The sequence below is a fragment of the Vanessa atalanta genome, chromosome 19 (assembly GCF_905147765.1).
Source record: "Vanessa atalanta chromosome 19, ilVanAtal1.2, whole genome shotgun sequence".
Lineage (NCBI taxonomy): Eukaryota > Metazoa > Arthropoda > Insecta > Lepidoptera > Nymphalidae > Vanessa > Vanessa atalanta.
Genome location: NC_061889.1, coordinates 9,547,463 through 9,561,212, shown reverse-complemented (window position 1 = coordinate 9,561,212; position 13,750 = coordinate 9,547,463).

Genomic DNA, 13,750 nt, shown 5'->3' with positions numbered 1-13,750 from the left:
TATATCTGCTTAATTTAGTAACAGGCTACATTTTTAATTCACCCCTCGAGGGGGTAAAATAGGGGTCCACGGTTTGTTTGCTATGGGTGAAGTTCTATTAATTTCACGCGGGCAAAGCCGCAGGTTCAGCTATAAATTAGCTGGAATAAACGCTCCGCTATTAGCAGATTCAAGGTCACTGTCAATACGCCCAAAATCTTCAGGGTATTAATATTTACGAGAACTGGAAATGTATGCGATTTAGTATGATAGTTAAAATGACTGATTTAACAATTATTGTGAATTGTAAATCTGTTCATTTAAAAGAGCAAATATGCGAATTTCTTGCCGTTTCTTCTCGCTGAAGACTGCTTTCCGAAACGGTGGCAGATCAGAAATATTGATGATTCGAAAATGATTTATTGTAAAGTTTACTTGAATAAAATATATTATGATATTTGACTTAGATAGACACTGAGAGATGTCGGCAATTGTTGTGCTTATCAATGTAGAGCTGAACATGATATATTCAGGTGCACTCTCTGCTCCCTCTCTCATAATCCGAGGGAACGGTAAGCCGACACGACCGGAAAGAGTTCCGGCGGAGCACTAACGGCTCTACATGCTTTAGACTAAAACGATTCTAATATTAAAATGATACGAGTATAAGGAAAAATAGTAACTGTATAATGTTTACTTATACGAATGCTAAAGTAACTCTCGAGCCGAGATGGCCCAATGGTTAGAACGCATGTATTTTAACCGATGATTGCAGGTTGAAACCCAGGCAAAAACCGCTGAATTTTCATGTGCTTAATTTGTGTTTATAATTCATCTCGTGATCGGCGGTGAAGGGTAACATCGCGAGGAAACCTGCATGTGTTAAATTTCAATGAAATTCTGTCACATCCATCGACCCGCATTGGAGCAGTGTGGTGGAATATACTCCAAACCTTCTCCTTAAAGGGAGGCCTTTGCCCAGCAGTGGGAAATTTACAGGCTGTTAATTTATGAATGTAATGTAAAGTAATTCTGTCTGTCTGTCTGTATGTAACTATTTAACGGCTAAAGCACTGAATTAAACTCGATAAAATTTCGTATGAAGCGAGTTTGAACCCCAAAGAAGAAGACTTAATTTTTTATACTTACATCTTTCCAAGCAAGCGGGCTAAGTCGCGAGCGAAAACTAGTACCAAAATAATAAAATATATTTAACATTTTGCTATCAAGTGGAGTACAGTAACATTATTATATTTTTCTTAAGGATTTATTAAATCTCGTTTCCGCCATTGGTCTATTCCCGCGTGTGACAGTTGTTATGTCCGTTTCTGTTCTCCTAACAGGCTGTTTGCAAATTTTCATGATCATCAGATGTGTATTTAAGAAAAAAAAACTCGCTTTCGCATTTATTATATTAGTTACGATTGTTTTAGTATTTTGCGTGTTTTTCTAGACGCATTTACGTCAAGAAGTCAAAATTAATTTGAACTTTTTCACAAGCGAAACGATAAAAAACATGAAAGTAAGATGGCGGAGGAGTAATGAGAAGCGGTATCTAAACAAAAGTCACGATTAAGGAAATGTTCCCGTGGGGCGTATTATAAGAATGTTATTTCGTTCACCGCGCTCTGGGGAACCAATCGGTAAAGGTTTTCGCGCACTTTACTTTTTATTTTATACAATAATATGAAATTCACGTTTGTCACGTCAATAGTTTAAATTTAAAGCGAGCGAACTACGAATCATTAAATAATAATATTAAAACTAAAAAATATTCTATAAGATACAACAACTTGCTCCGAAACGAACTACATATTCTGGCATAAGTATTTTACATACAGGTTTCATATGTAATATATTATGTGATATGATAATATGAGTCATTTACATTAATTTTTACTTAACAAATATTTTTAATTGTATTATTTTTATTAATTAAATACGATGTCGGCAAAAAAAAAAGCAAAAGCCGGCAAAAGGCCGGCAACGCACCTGTAACCCCCCTGGTGATGCAGATGTCTATGGGCGGTGGTAATCACTTTCCATCAGATGAGCCTCCTGCTCGTTTGCCCCCTATATCATAAAAAAAAGTCAATTAAATGAGCTCATTCAAATTAAAATCCGTAACTGCTCTGATTTTTTTTTACCCTTGATATCTAAACCGGGATAAAAATCATTTATGATAAAGCTGTAGTCCCTTAACTTATTATTATAAAATTAAATAGTTTCGTTATCATTTGCAAAGAATCGTAAACTAATAAAATATATTAGTACAATAAAGTCAAGTGCCTCTCATTCATTTAATACCAACATATAACAGTAATTGTACAACCGCAGTTATAATCATTAATTTTAAATTAACCACATAATTTAGTTAGTGAATAAATAACTGTCTAATATACATTAATGTATAAGCTGTACAATAAAAATTAAATTATCAGAAATATTTTAAGTTGAGCGGTTAAGTGCGCGACAACCTTTACACGCGTTGACAATCTCGGTAGAAACGTAACGAGATTTCTGTTAATTATATTTTCTTTTGATTAAACGTTTAACGTTATTTCGAATTCAATTCTAAAATAGGTGTTTTTTTTTTTAATTCCTTCATTAAAAGTTTTGACAACGACTAATTATATTTAAAGTATATATACCGTATATACTTGAATATACGGGACATTGAAACCACAAGTCTAAATTATAATTTAGACTTGTGGTTTCAATGTCCCGCCAAAAATTACAGGCAGGTTTCCTTAGAATGTTTGTTTACGCCACGCACGATATAAATTATAAACACAAATCGTAATTCACTTGCATATCAAAATTCAGTGAAGGGGTTCGATTGACAGCGAAATGTCATTATTGGAGACTATTAGAGTAATGTCTGTATATCACAACCACAGGAGAAATAAAGATAAATAAATGACATTCGACATCGCATTGACGCGATACGATTTGCTCTACCAGTCGGTTGGTAATAAGAGTACCTACTAGTGGGTCTGCGTAACTTGTCGTTTATTCAAAGGATTTTTCAGGAATTTCGTAAAAAAAATTATGACATGTTTTGTTTTTCTACATTTAAAGCCAAAATTATGAAACCTCGTTTTTAATTTCTTTTTTTAATATCAAATAGTATACATTAGTTCAGTTAGAATTGGAGTTTGTCGAAAACAATTTACTTTAATTTTGTTTATGTTTTTCTATTTTTTTCTTAGCACCGCTCTCTAACCGGGCAGTAACTTTTTTCAAAAGAAATTCTTTGTTAATTCGTAACAATTCAGTAAAATGCCATCAAGAATCCTCTCTCTGCACATCTATGGATGGTGCTCTTCAAAATGAGACCATAACCGGTTTTTTATGTGCAGCTATCGCCCCATAATCACTGGGACAGAAATTGATTTGCGAACCATTGACCAAACTGCTATCGGAATTCGGAAGTAAAATTGAAATTGGACTTAAGTAGTTAATGGCTGGTGTTGTAATATAAATTAAGATGTATTAATTGACTGTTTGTAGTGCGTAAGCAGCAGATGTATTAGGAAATCGCAGCCTAAGGTTTGTTTATCCTTCGTTTGTAATAGGCTGTATGTATTTGTATCATCGTAATCTACAACAGTCTCTTGCCAAATTTAAAAAATTTGTTAAGGAACGCTTGTGTGCGAAAGGTTACTATACATTAGTGAGTTTATGTTTGATAGCATACCTTGGGAATGAAACGATCCTGGCTGTTTCTATTCATATACAATTATGTATATAATTAATTTGACGAAAAAAAAAGGCCGCTTCTTTCGCCGGTTCTTCTCAGGTCAGTGTTCCTTTTTCCGAACCGGTGGTAGTGTTTAATTTGACAATCAATAAGAAAGTGTAATGCTTCTATATTGAATAAAGGAATTTAAGTTTGAGTTTAAAGTATTGTTGTTTTCGAGTTCGAAAGGCCAGCTTAACTAAAGGCATAGAGGACATAATGTCTTATTTCCCAAGATGGGTTACGCATGAGAATGTTTATGAATGTAAGGAACGTTTAATATTTCTTACAGCACTAATGGCTATGGGCGGTGGTGGTCTACCATCAGGTGGCCCATATGCCCGTCAACCTATGCCATAAAAACACGTTAAGAATCATTTGTATCCTTCCTTGTGTTCGCTTCTATCATTGAATTTCACAAAAATTTCTAGCTTTGGTTAATAATAAATATAAGTCACATGTTAAGAAAACTTTGATTAATAACGATAAGTGTGGAGGTAGTACTCGTTGATGTTTGATGCGTAATAATACAATTGTTGTTGTTTAATAATCTCTGGAACTGATTGTCACAAAAGAGTAACTCACTAAGTAATCTACATTCCGAACCTGTGGTAGATAGAAATTTACGTGTAGAAAAACATCGTGAGGAAACCTGCATGTGTCTAATTTCAACGAAATTCTGTCACATGTATATTCGCATTGGAGCAGCGTGGTGGAATATGCTCCAAACCTTCTCCTCAAGGGAGAGGAGCACTTTAGCCCAGCAGTGGGAAATTTACAGGCTGCTAAGGCTAAATGTAAAATGACTTTATTAAAGTATACTATAATTTGATTTGTAGGTATGTCACAGGGTAAATAAAAGTCGACTAAATCTGCTTTTTTATCAGAATATGTTCGATTTTCAAACCGTAATTTGAATCGTAACACGCGAACAATTCAAACAAAGAACGTAGCATTAACTAAGCCGTTGTCTGATAAAAAGTTTAGTATATAAGACAATTCAATTTCTTCCCACATAGCAGCGGAACAATATTGCCTATATTGAAATAGCATTCAAGCAGAAGACTCGAGTGTCTTACCGCTTCGTTAGATTCACTTGAGGTCCAAGCTATAAGCAAATGACATTCGACAGTTTTAACGAATCACAATGATTTTAGCAAATGCCATTCGACAATTTTAACCAATCACAATTATTTTAGCAAATGCCATTCGACAGTTTTAACCAATCAGCTCGTTGTGTGATGTTCTAAAAATAATATTGTCATCTAATTTTAAGTTATTATGTAATGAATATTATAAATGTGTACAAACAGTTGAGCTAAAATTCGTTTTGGGTCGAACTACTTCTGTAATAAATAATATTGTACTACTGTTATGAATGAGAGCCGAGATGGCCCAGTGGTTAGAACGCGTGCATCTTAACCGATGACTTCGGGTTCAAACCCAGGCAGGCACCACTGAATTTTCATGTGCTTAATTTGTGTTTATAATTCATCTCGTGCTCGGCGGTGAAGGAAAACATCGTGAGGAAACCTGCATGTGTCTAATTTCAACGAAATTCTGCCACATGTGTATTCCGCCAACCCGCATTGGAGCAGCGTGGTGGAATATGCTCCAAACCTTCTCCTCAAAGTGAGAGGAGGCCTTTAGCCCAGCAGTGGGAAAATTTACAGGCTGCTAAAACTTTACGTTATGCAATTAGAGCTAAAAATCTCTTGATATATTAATATATATATTTGTAATAATGCAATTATATAATTATTCGTTATATATTACTAACAAAAAGTCTTAAAATATTTTTTTAAATAGAAAAGAGAAGACGTTTTTGCATAAAATTATACATTATGTAATATATTTTTTTATAAACTGTCTGATTTAATAAGTTTTTTTTTTATGACTTTGGTTGGCGGACGAGTATATGGGCCACCTGATGGTAAGTGGTCACCACCGCCCATAGACAAAGGCGCTGTAAGAAATATTAACCATTCCTTACATCACCTATGCGCCACCAACCTTGGGAACTAAGATGTTATGTCCCTTGTGCCTGTGATTACTTTGGCTCACTCACCCTTCTAACCGGAACACAACAATACACACTGTATTGTTGTGTTATTTGGTGGTAGAATATCTAATGAGTGGGTGGTACCTACCCAGACGGGCTTGCACAAAGCCCTACCACCAAGTCATAAACATAATATAATACTTTTTTCAAGTAGGCTCTTTTGATTCGTCATTTTACTGAGACGAACAAAGAAACTCAGTAGAGTGCTCTTTGATTTGAGTGTAGATTTATAGACGGTAGGTTATGTGAAATTACACTAATATTCTAAAGAGGTGATGTATTAGGGCAATTTACGGAACGAATGATCCTATTTTAAAAAATTCAAAGAACCACTGACCTCTACAAACAATACTATAAGAAATCTTGATCATTCCTTACATCATCCATGCGCAACCAACCTTTGGAACAAAGATATCATATATCCCTTGTGCCTGTACACTGGCTCACTCAGCCTTCGAACCGAAACTTAACAATACTAAGTACTGCTGTTTGGTAGTAGAAAATCTGATGAACCCACTCATCAGATGTTCTGATGGTTAACCTAAACGGTCCTGCACAAGGCTCTACCACAAAAAAAAATATATTTTGTTTAACATAACAAAAATCATACGGAATATATTTGGTTTATTACAACATAAATAAACTGTAAATCATTAAAACATAAATTCACTGTTATTTAAATAAGTAAATATGTGTTTAAACACGCTTCAAATGTATCTAAATTTTACCTGTATTAATTTTGTGATCAGGCAAAGTACTATGTTAAACAAATTTCCGGTGTTCTAACTAAAAAAAGCATATTTACTATATTTAAAAGGGAATGACGTAATATGTTCCAAACATCCTTATAAAGGTTTATCGATCAACTGAAGAATTTACATTCAAAAATCAAAGTTCCTTCAAGTAATCTTCAATTTTACAAGCAATTTTGAACCCTGGTGGGTAGAGGTCTATATGTTGCTACTGAATTAAAAAAAAAAAAAATTAGCTATACTCCATGTTAAATAATTAGTAATATTCCTACTTATCCCTTCCATTATAAGCTTACAACTTGTGTTGCGAGTGTGGACGACAATAGCCCAAGGGTCAGGATTGAACCTACGATATGTTACATCGCTAGGCGGCTTGTTGCCATTGTACTATTGACGCATTTTAGATTTATTTCGACCTCTCGATATTTAGTAGAATACTACTAAAAGAATATACAGAATAAGTAGCATTACAAATATGTAATGCTACTTATTCTGTCAGTATTTGAAAGTACAATCTGTGTGACATGAAACGCTACGTGAAATATTTGAACGTTTGCTAGACGGTTACCGCACGCTTCGTTGTCTTTCGTGTGCCACAAGTTATAAGATAAATATAATGTAGTATTTAAATAGCTATATAACTATATATAATTTCTTTTGATTTAATGTATCTACCTATGTATTCTAGCGTTAACGTAATTTAGTAAGTATACCAAAATTATATTCATATTTCTGTAATAAAATTCCGCAGACATTTTTAACTTTGCCGTTTCATAGATTCAAGTCATTTGTAAAAAATACCTGGTAAAGAAGTCATATTATTCGATACAAGATTATATTGATGATAAAAAAGCGTGGAGTTAATGCTTGTTGACTTCCAGGCAGGAGACATTACATACAAATATAATTGTATTTAACTAACTTGACTGTATTTTTAGATATTGAAAAAGAGTAACTACTGAGTTTCTTGCCGGTTCTTCTCGGTAGAATCTACATTCCGAACCGGCGGTAGCATTACGTATGTACTATGTATCTACCCATTTTTGTAATACAGCAGCGAAAAAAATGTCTTAATAAATGCCCATATACGCTCTTACACAAATACTAGTTGCTCGCGTGTGAGGACGGAAAGGTGTGGGTACGTCCTTTTTTGTATCCCTTACAACGCGCAAATTTTTATGATGATTAGTCGAGGATATAGACGTGAAAGCGTAACAAAAAATAAACAAATTTACAATAATATTATTAAGGATACATTGCACACAGAACTCTTGATAGTTAAAGCAGAAGAAAGTTACTTTGAAAACTTTGCCAATCAATTGTTATGAAATAAAAATCAAAGGAGCATTCGCTCAACAAAGCAGACGTCTCACGTCCGTATTTTCAATGAAAATAAAACTAGCAACATTTTATAAATGATACCAGAAAGCATTAAAGATTTTTCCCTGCCACTAAGCACGTCCTTTATCATGGACTTCAGTTAAAAGTGGTATTCTCAAATATTATCATGATATAAAGTGAGCTAAGATTCGCTCTCACAGAGAATATGCTCTTTTTCGTAAAGTATATTTGCAATATGGAATTGTTCTCGAGGGTTTTTTTGATTTATAAAATTCTTGGATAAATTGTCATTAATACGGATATTGTAAAGCGTCCTCTATATATTATCACCAGGTGGCGCTGAGCAGTCACTGTGGTGAGTTGTTTGCGTGCTTTTAGTACACTTGCCTAAGCAAACGTTGACGAGACACTACCTATCTAGGAACTGCTCAAAGTTAAAGTGATTTGTGATTTAATGATTTTTGATTTTGAATACAGTGACCTTGTCGAAAAGTTGTCTCATTTTGTAAGTTACCCAAGAACGTTATATGACCAGAAGTCACACTACAATCCTATTCTGACTAAATATACTATATAACATCCCGTTACACACAGATTGATGATCTTTTTTATCATTACGTAGTATAAAACAAAGTCGCTTACCGCTGTCTGTGCCTATGTATAGTTAGACCTTTAAAATTACACAACGGATTTTGATGCGGTTTTTTTAATAGATAGATTGATTCAAGAGGAAGGAAAAAGTGATGTCGTAAAAAATAAACACATTTTTTTTTTCTTACATTGCAAACGCTGTTGCAAAATAATGTACCGCAGTATTGTACACCTTAAAAAGGTCTTCACAAAAGTCCGCGATGGTATATGACTAACTCTTAGGGATAACCTACAACAAACATTTTTTGTCCTTTTCTTTTTACGAGAAATAATGGCTTATTTTCAAAGCGATTTTAAGCAATACATCATCAATCCTTATCCTATTAAGAATCTAAAATACATTGTGCATTTAATATAAATTAACATGGCCCTTTACAGCATGTAATTTAATTGAATATTTTCGAAGATATTACAGATTTAAAATACAGGGACATAGCGGTTTGTATTGTCTAATGACAAAAAAGCTGTAAGACATTCTGTAGTATATATTGGTATCAGCATGCACCCGTACGAAGTCGGGGCGGGTTGCTACTTGTATATATATAATCAGTATGAAAATGAGCCACCTGGGTAAGAATTCACACCTACTGAAAGACATCGGCACTATCAGGAAAAGCAACCATCTCTTAAATTCTCTAAGTGCCTTTAATTATACTGGTACTCACCCATCATACTAGAACACAACAGTACTAATTACGGATGTTTCTAATTTTTCTCCCTCTTTTGTTTATTAACTATCGGCCGATATGTCAGTATATCTAGGAAGACGATTTTGACCTACTTCTAATTGGCGTATCGATCTGAAACTTTGCATGTGCATGTATATCCTCGTAATTTCGATGGCGATATACGTTTATGGTAGTATAAATGGTCGACATTGAGCTGATTTGATGATGAGGTCAGGATGGATAGACGAACTTTTTAATGACTACAAAATGAATTACTTGAATGTGATCCCGGATGGTTTTTTTTTTGAGCCCCATACATTGTCACTTTTCTGTACAGATTTTTAATAACCTATAGGTAAACCAGAGATATTTTGCTATAGCTTAATCTTAGACACCACAGATTATAATACAAAAGGCTTTTCGTAAGCGGAACATTACAGAAAAGCAATAAAAAGCGAGCGCTTCCCGGTAGTGTGTGGACTAATAAACGATTTAATACGTCAATATTTAGTATTACAAGAGACTCTTTTATAAGCTAAAAGGTTGATAGAAGAATACGTATCAACTAAAAAATTCGTAGACGCTTCCGGGAATTTGTATTCGTTTTTAATCCATCTCTATAATGTTCCGCGGTTTCCATCTTCCGTTCGTTTTAAAATCGCACTAAGACCAAAGTCACATGTAAGACATTCTTTATATTATAAAAAAAAAAAACGCGTCGTAATGATCATAGGTTCGTATATATAAACGGTGGCGTTGTCGTGTAAGTGAATTAGGAATACAGTCAGGTTAACTTTCATATTTTTTTTTATATATATATCAAAGATAGGCTAAGGCTACCACCTGATAGTTAATGGTCACCACTGCTCAAAGACATTAGCATTACCTACTCATTATAATTCTACCGCCAAAAATCAATATTTAATATATTTGTGTCCCGGCTTGAAGGGATGAATGAACCAGTGTGGCTATAATATCAATTCTCAAGATTGTTGCACCAAATCTTGGCGAAAAAAAAAGGAATATTAATCATTCCAGTAATCATTAATTAACAGTACAAATAACTCTGAACAATGTTAACCTTCACCAGACACCTACTTATCATTGAAAAAAAGACCATAAAATTAAAACAAACATACTATATAATAAACAAAACATTCTCGTAACGAAAGCTTTTAAGATGTACAATTCAAACACGACTTAAACCGCGATATAAAGCGCTTATTAAGCAAACAAGCTTTTATAATACATATTTCTCGGTTCACTGTTAAAAACCCACAAAGTTATATACACACGCAATATACTAGAAAATGTTATCTCTAAGCTTAAGTCCTAATTTGGCAGTATTATATCCATTTAATTAATATCTAAGAATTGTTTAATCACGGTTTAAATAGAACATGTACGTTTCTAAGTAATTATGCTCCAGTGGATTAAATTGCTACGTGGCTTAATGAAGCAAGTACAAATAATAGTTCCGTGATATTTGGCGCACATAGTTCAAACAACACCACACTGGCTTAACACTTTACCGTTTTGAGGGTATAGATTCGATTCCAGAAGAGGTCTCCTCTTTATTTTTTTGATTAACATAATCTTGTCTTAATCTTAAGTGAAAACCGACAAAAAATAATAATAATATTACACTACCAGCTTAATTAATTTTCAGCTTGGTAATTTCCCACTGTTGGGCTAAGGCCTCCTCTTCCTTTGAGGATAAGGTTTGCAGCTTATTCCAACATGCTGCTCCAATGCGAGTTGGTGGAATACACATGTGGCAAAATTTCGTTGAAATTAGACACGTCATGCACGGTTTTCTCACGACATTTTCCGTTACCGCTGAGCACAAGATGAATTATAAACACAAATTAAGCACATGAAAATTCAGTGATGCTTGCCTGGGTTTCAACCCGCAATCGTCGATTAAGATGCACGCATTCTAACCACTGGGCCATTTCAGTTCTTACTAATACAAATATTACTAAGATACACATACAGAAAATATGGCCTATCTAACACAATTGATTTACTTAGTAGGCCTATGTGCAAGACCATCTCAGTACCATCCACTCACAATCGTTAAACAGGAATATTTCGTATTGTTGTGTTTCAGTTTAAATAGTGAGTGAGCCAGTGTAACTATAATAACATCTGAGTTGCCAATGTTTAATATCAGGACGTCGGGTAAAATAACAAAAAAGTATGATCGAAGTCAAAATCTGACTGTATGTGCTAATATATGAGAAGACGTTTTCTTTATAAACCCAAACCAAAACCACAATTAATACAATAAGTTGAGAAGTTGATTCAAGAGGAAGGTTTATATGTATAATACATGCACAATATAGCAGAGATACACTGATCATTTTAGACGATTCTGAAGTGATGTCGTAAATAACCACATTTTTTGCGCTTACATTGCAAGCGCTGACTGAACCCTACGAGAGATCAAAATAATGTAATGGTATATGTCTATCTTAGGGATAACCAACAATAACCATTTTTATCCTTTACTTTTTACGAGAAATGATACCTTATTTTCGAAGCAATTTAAAGCAATACAGCATCAATCCTTATCCAATTAAGTAACTTAAGTACATTGTGCATTTAATGTAGATCAATATGGCCCTTTACAGCATGTAATTTAAATGAATATTTTCGAAGATATTACAGATTTAAAATGCAGAGACGTACGGCTTGTATTGTCTAATGACAAAAAGCTGTGAACCTTGTAAGACATTCTGTAGTACATTTAGTATCAGCATTGCACTCGTGCAATGCCGGGACGGGTCGCAAGAACATTATATTTAAAACATTGGGCTATAAAATGTATAGACAAAAGCAAAGAATTCTATCCAAGTAGAATTTGTCTGTAGTATTTAATTAATTACATACCGTTACTGTTTTATGTGTACTTGAACTGTTTCCTTATCTCAAACGAATTAGAATAAAATGGATTTCAAAAAAAGAACGTTTTCCACGTAAACACGTAATGTAATCTCGCTTAGATAAATTAAAAGAAAACTTTATTGACAAAATTAATTCTCAAAATTTATTTTAATATCTTTCAAGAGGTTTGTAGTGTGAAAATTAAAAAGAAATTCTTGCACTTCAAATTTGGGATTCCTTTAGTACTTGAAAGTTTTATGTCAATGTAGTCGGTAACAAAATTATTTTATGCTAGCTGTGCCCGAGACTTCGTGCGCGTTTGAATTTATATATATATAAAAAACGTGACTTTATTATTTAATTTACATATAATTCTAAAATAAAAGTAGCCTCAGTTACTCCTTATTACATCAGCTATCTGCCAGCGAAAGTCCCATCAAAATCGGTCCAGCCGTTCCAGATATTAGCTTGAACATACAGATAGACAGACAGACAAACACACAAAAATTGTAAAAAATGTTATTTAGGTATATGTACCGTGTATACATACACATGCATTTAGTAAAACGGGGTTATATATTACAAACAGACACTCCAATTTTATTATATGTATTGATACTATTGTTAATACAAGCATATCATTATTATAAACTAATTTTGAGGAAATATTCGTATAACATCCTGTCGCTTTCCTGCAATTTGTGGAAGTGACCTCGTGAAAAGGGACGGAATTGTGTAACAGGAAGCCAGATGTTAATTTTGCTTATTCCCACGGTGTGATGTCAGAGGTTACATCATACGTGAGACTGTAAGGCTCGCTCGTGGTTTTTTTTTTTATTTATAAGACTATAACTCGTCAGTTATATACACAAAAAAAATCGGATTACAAACAGAGGAGAAAAAGATGTTGAACTATTTTGTCTTTGTCTTTTCGTACAGATATGACAGAGATGGTTGTAGAATTACTAAATTATTTATGATTTGTTTAGTTATAGAATCTTACTGATATTTTAAATGCGAAAGTTTGAATAAACTAACAGCTAAAATTCTAAATAAATATTGGCACAGAAATTAGTCTGAAAAATAAACCTAATACCTTCAGCCAACACAAAGCCCACCCTTACACGTGAACGAAGCCGAAGGAAACTAATATATTTTTTTAACGTTGATTACTTACATAGATTCCAATCTTGCTATTATGATGACACGGCATTTTTTAACAAATCACCTTCTAAACAATATCTTTAAGAAAAGATGTTATTCGTTAAGCAACTTAAGTTAACATTCCGAAGAAATTGATAAAGGGTAGTTCAAAGCAATTGGCTAAAGTCAGCAGAGAAACAACAAATGAAGTGTATGTTAAATGCGGCTTGATGTGAGTGAGTTGAATGAATGTGAGTCGATTTGGAAAGCGGAACAGTTTGAGCGGTCGTACAGCTATTACCTTCTGCTGAGATCAACGCGTTTCTTAAGTGAAAATGTAATTACAACCGATGCTACAGCTGTGTGTTATTACGGTTATCTAACGTCACTAGGAAGATTATACCTAAGCACAGAAATCCTGATGATAAATTCTCTTTCGTTACATATATAATAAATAACAATTATAGCATTGTGAGCCAATGTAATCACAGGCACAAGGGACATAACATCTTGGTTCCCAGGG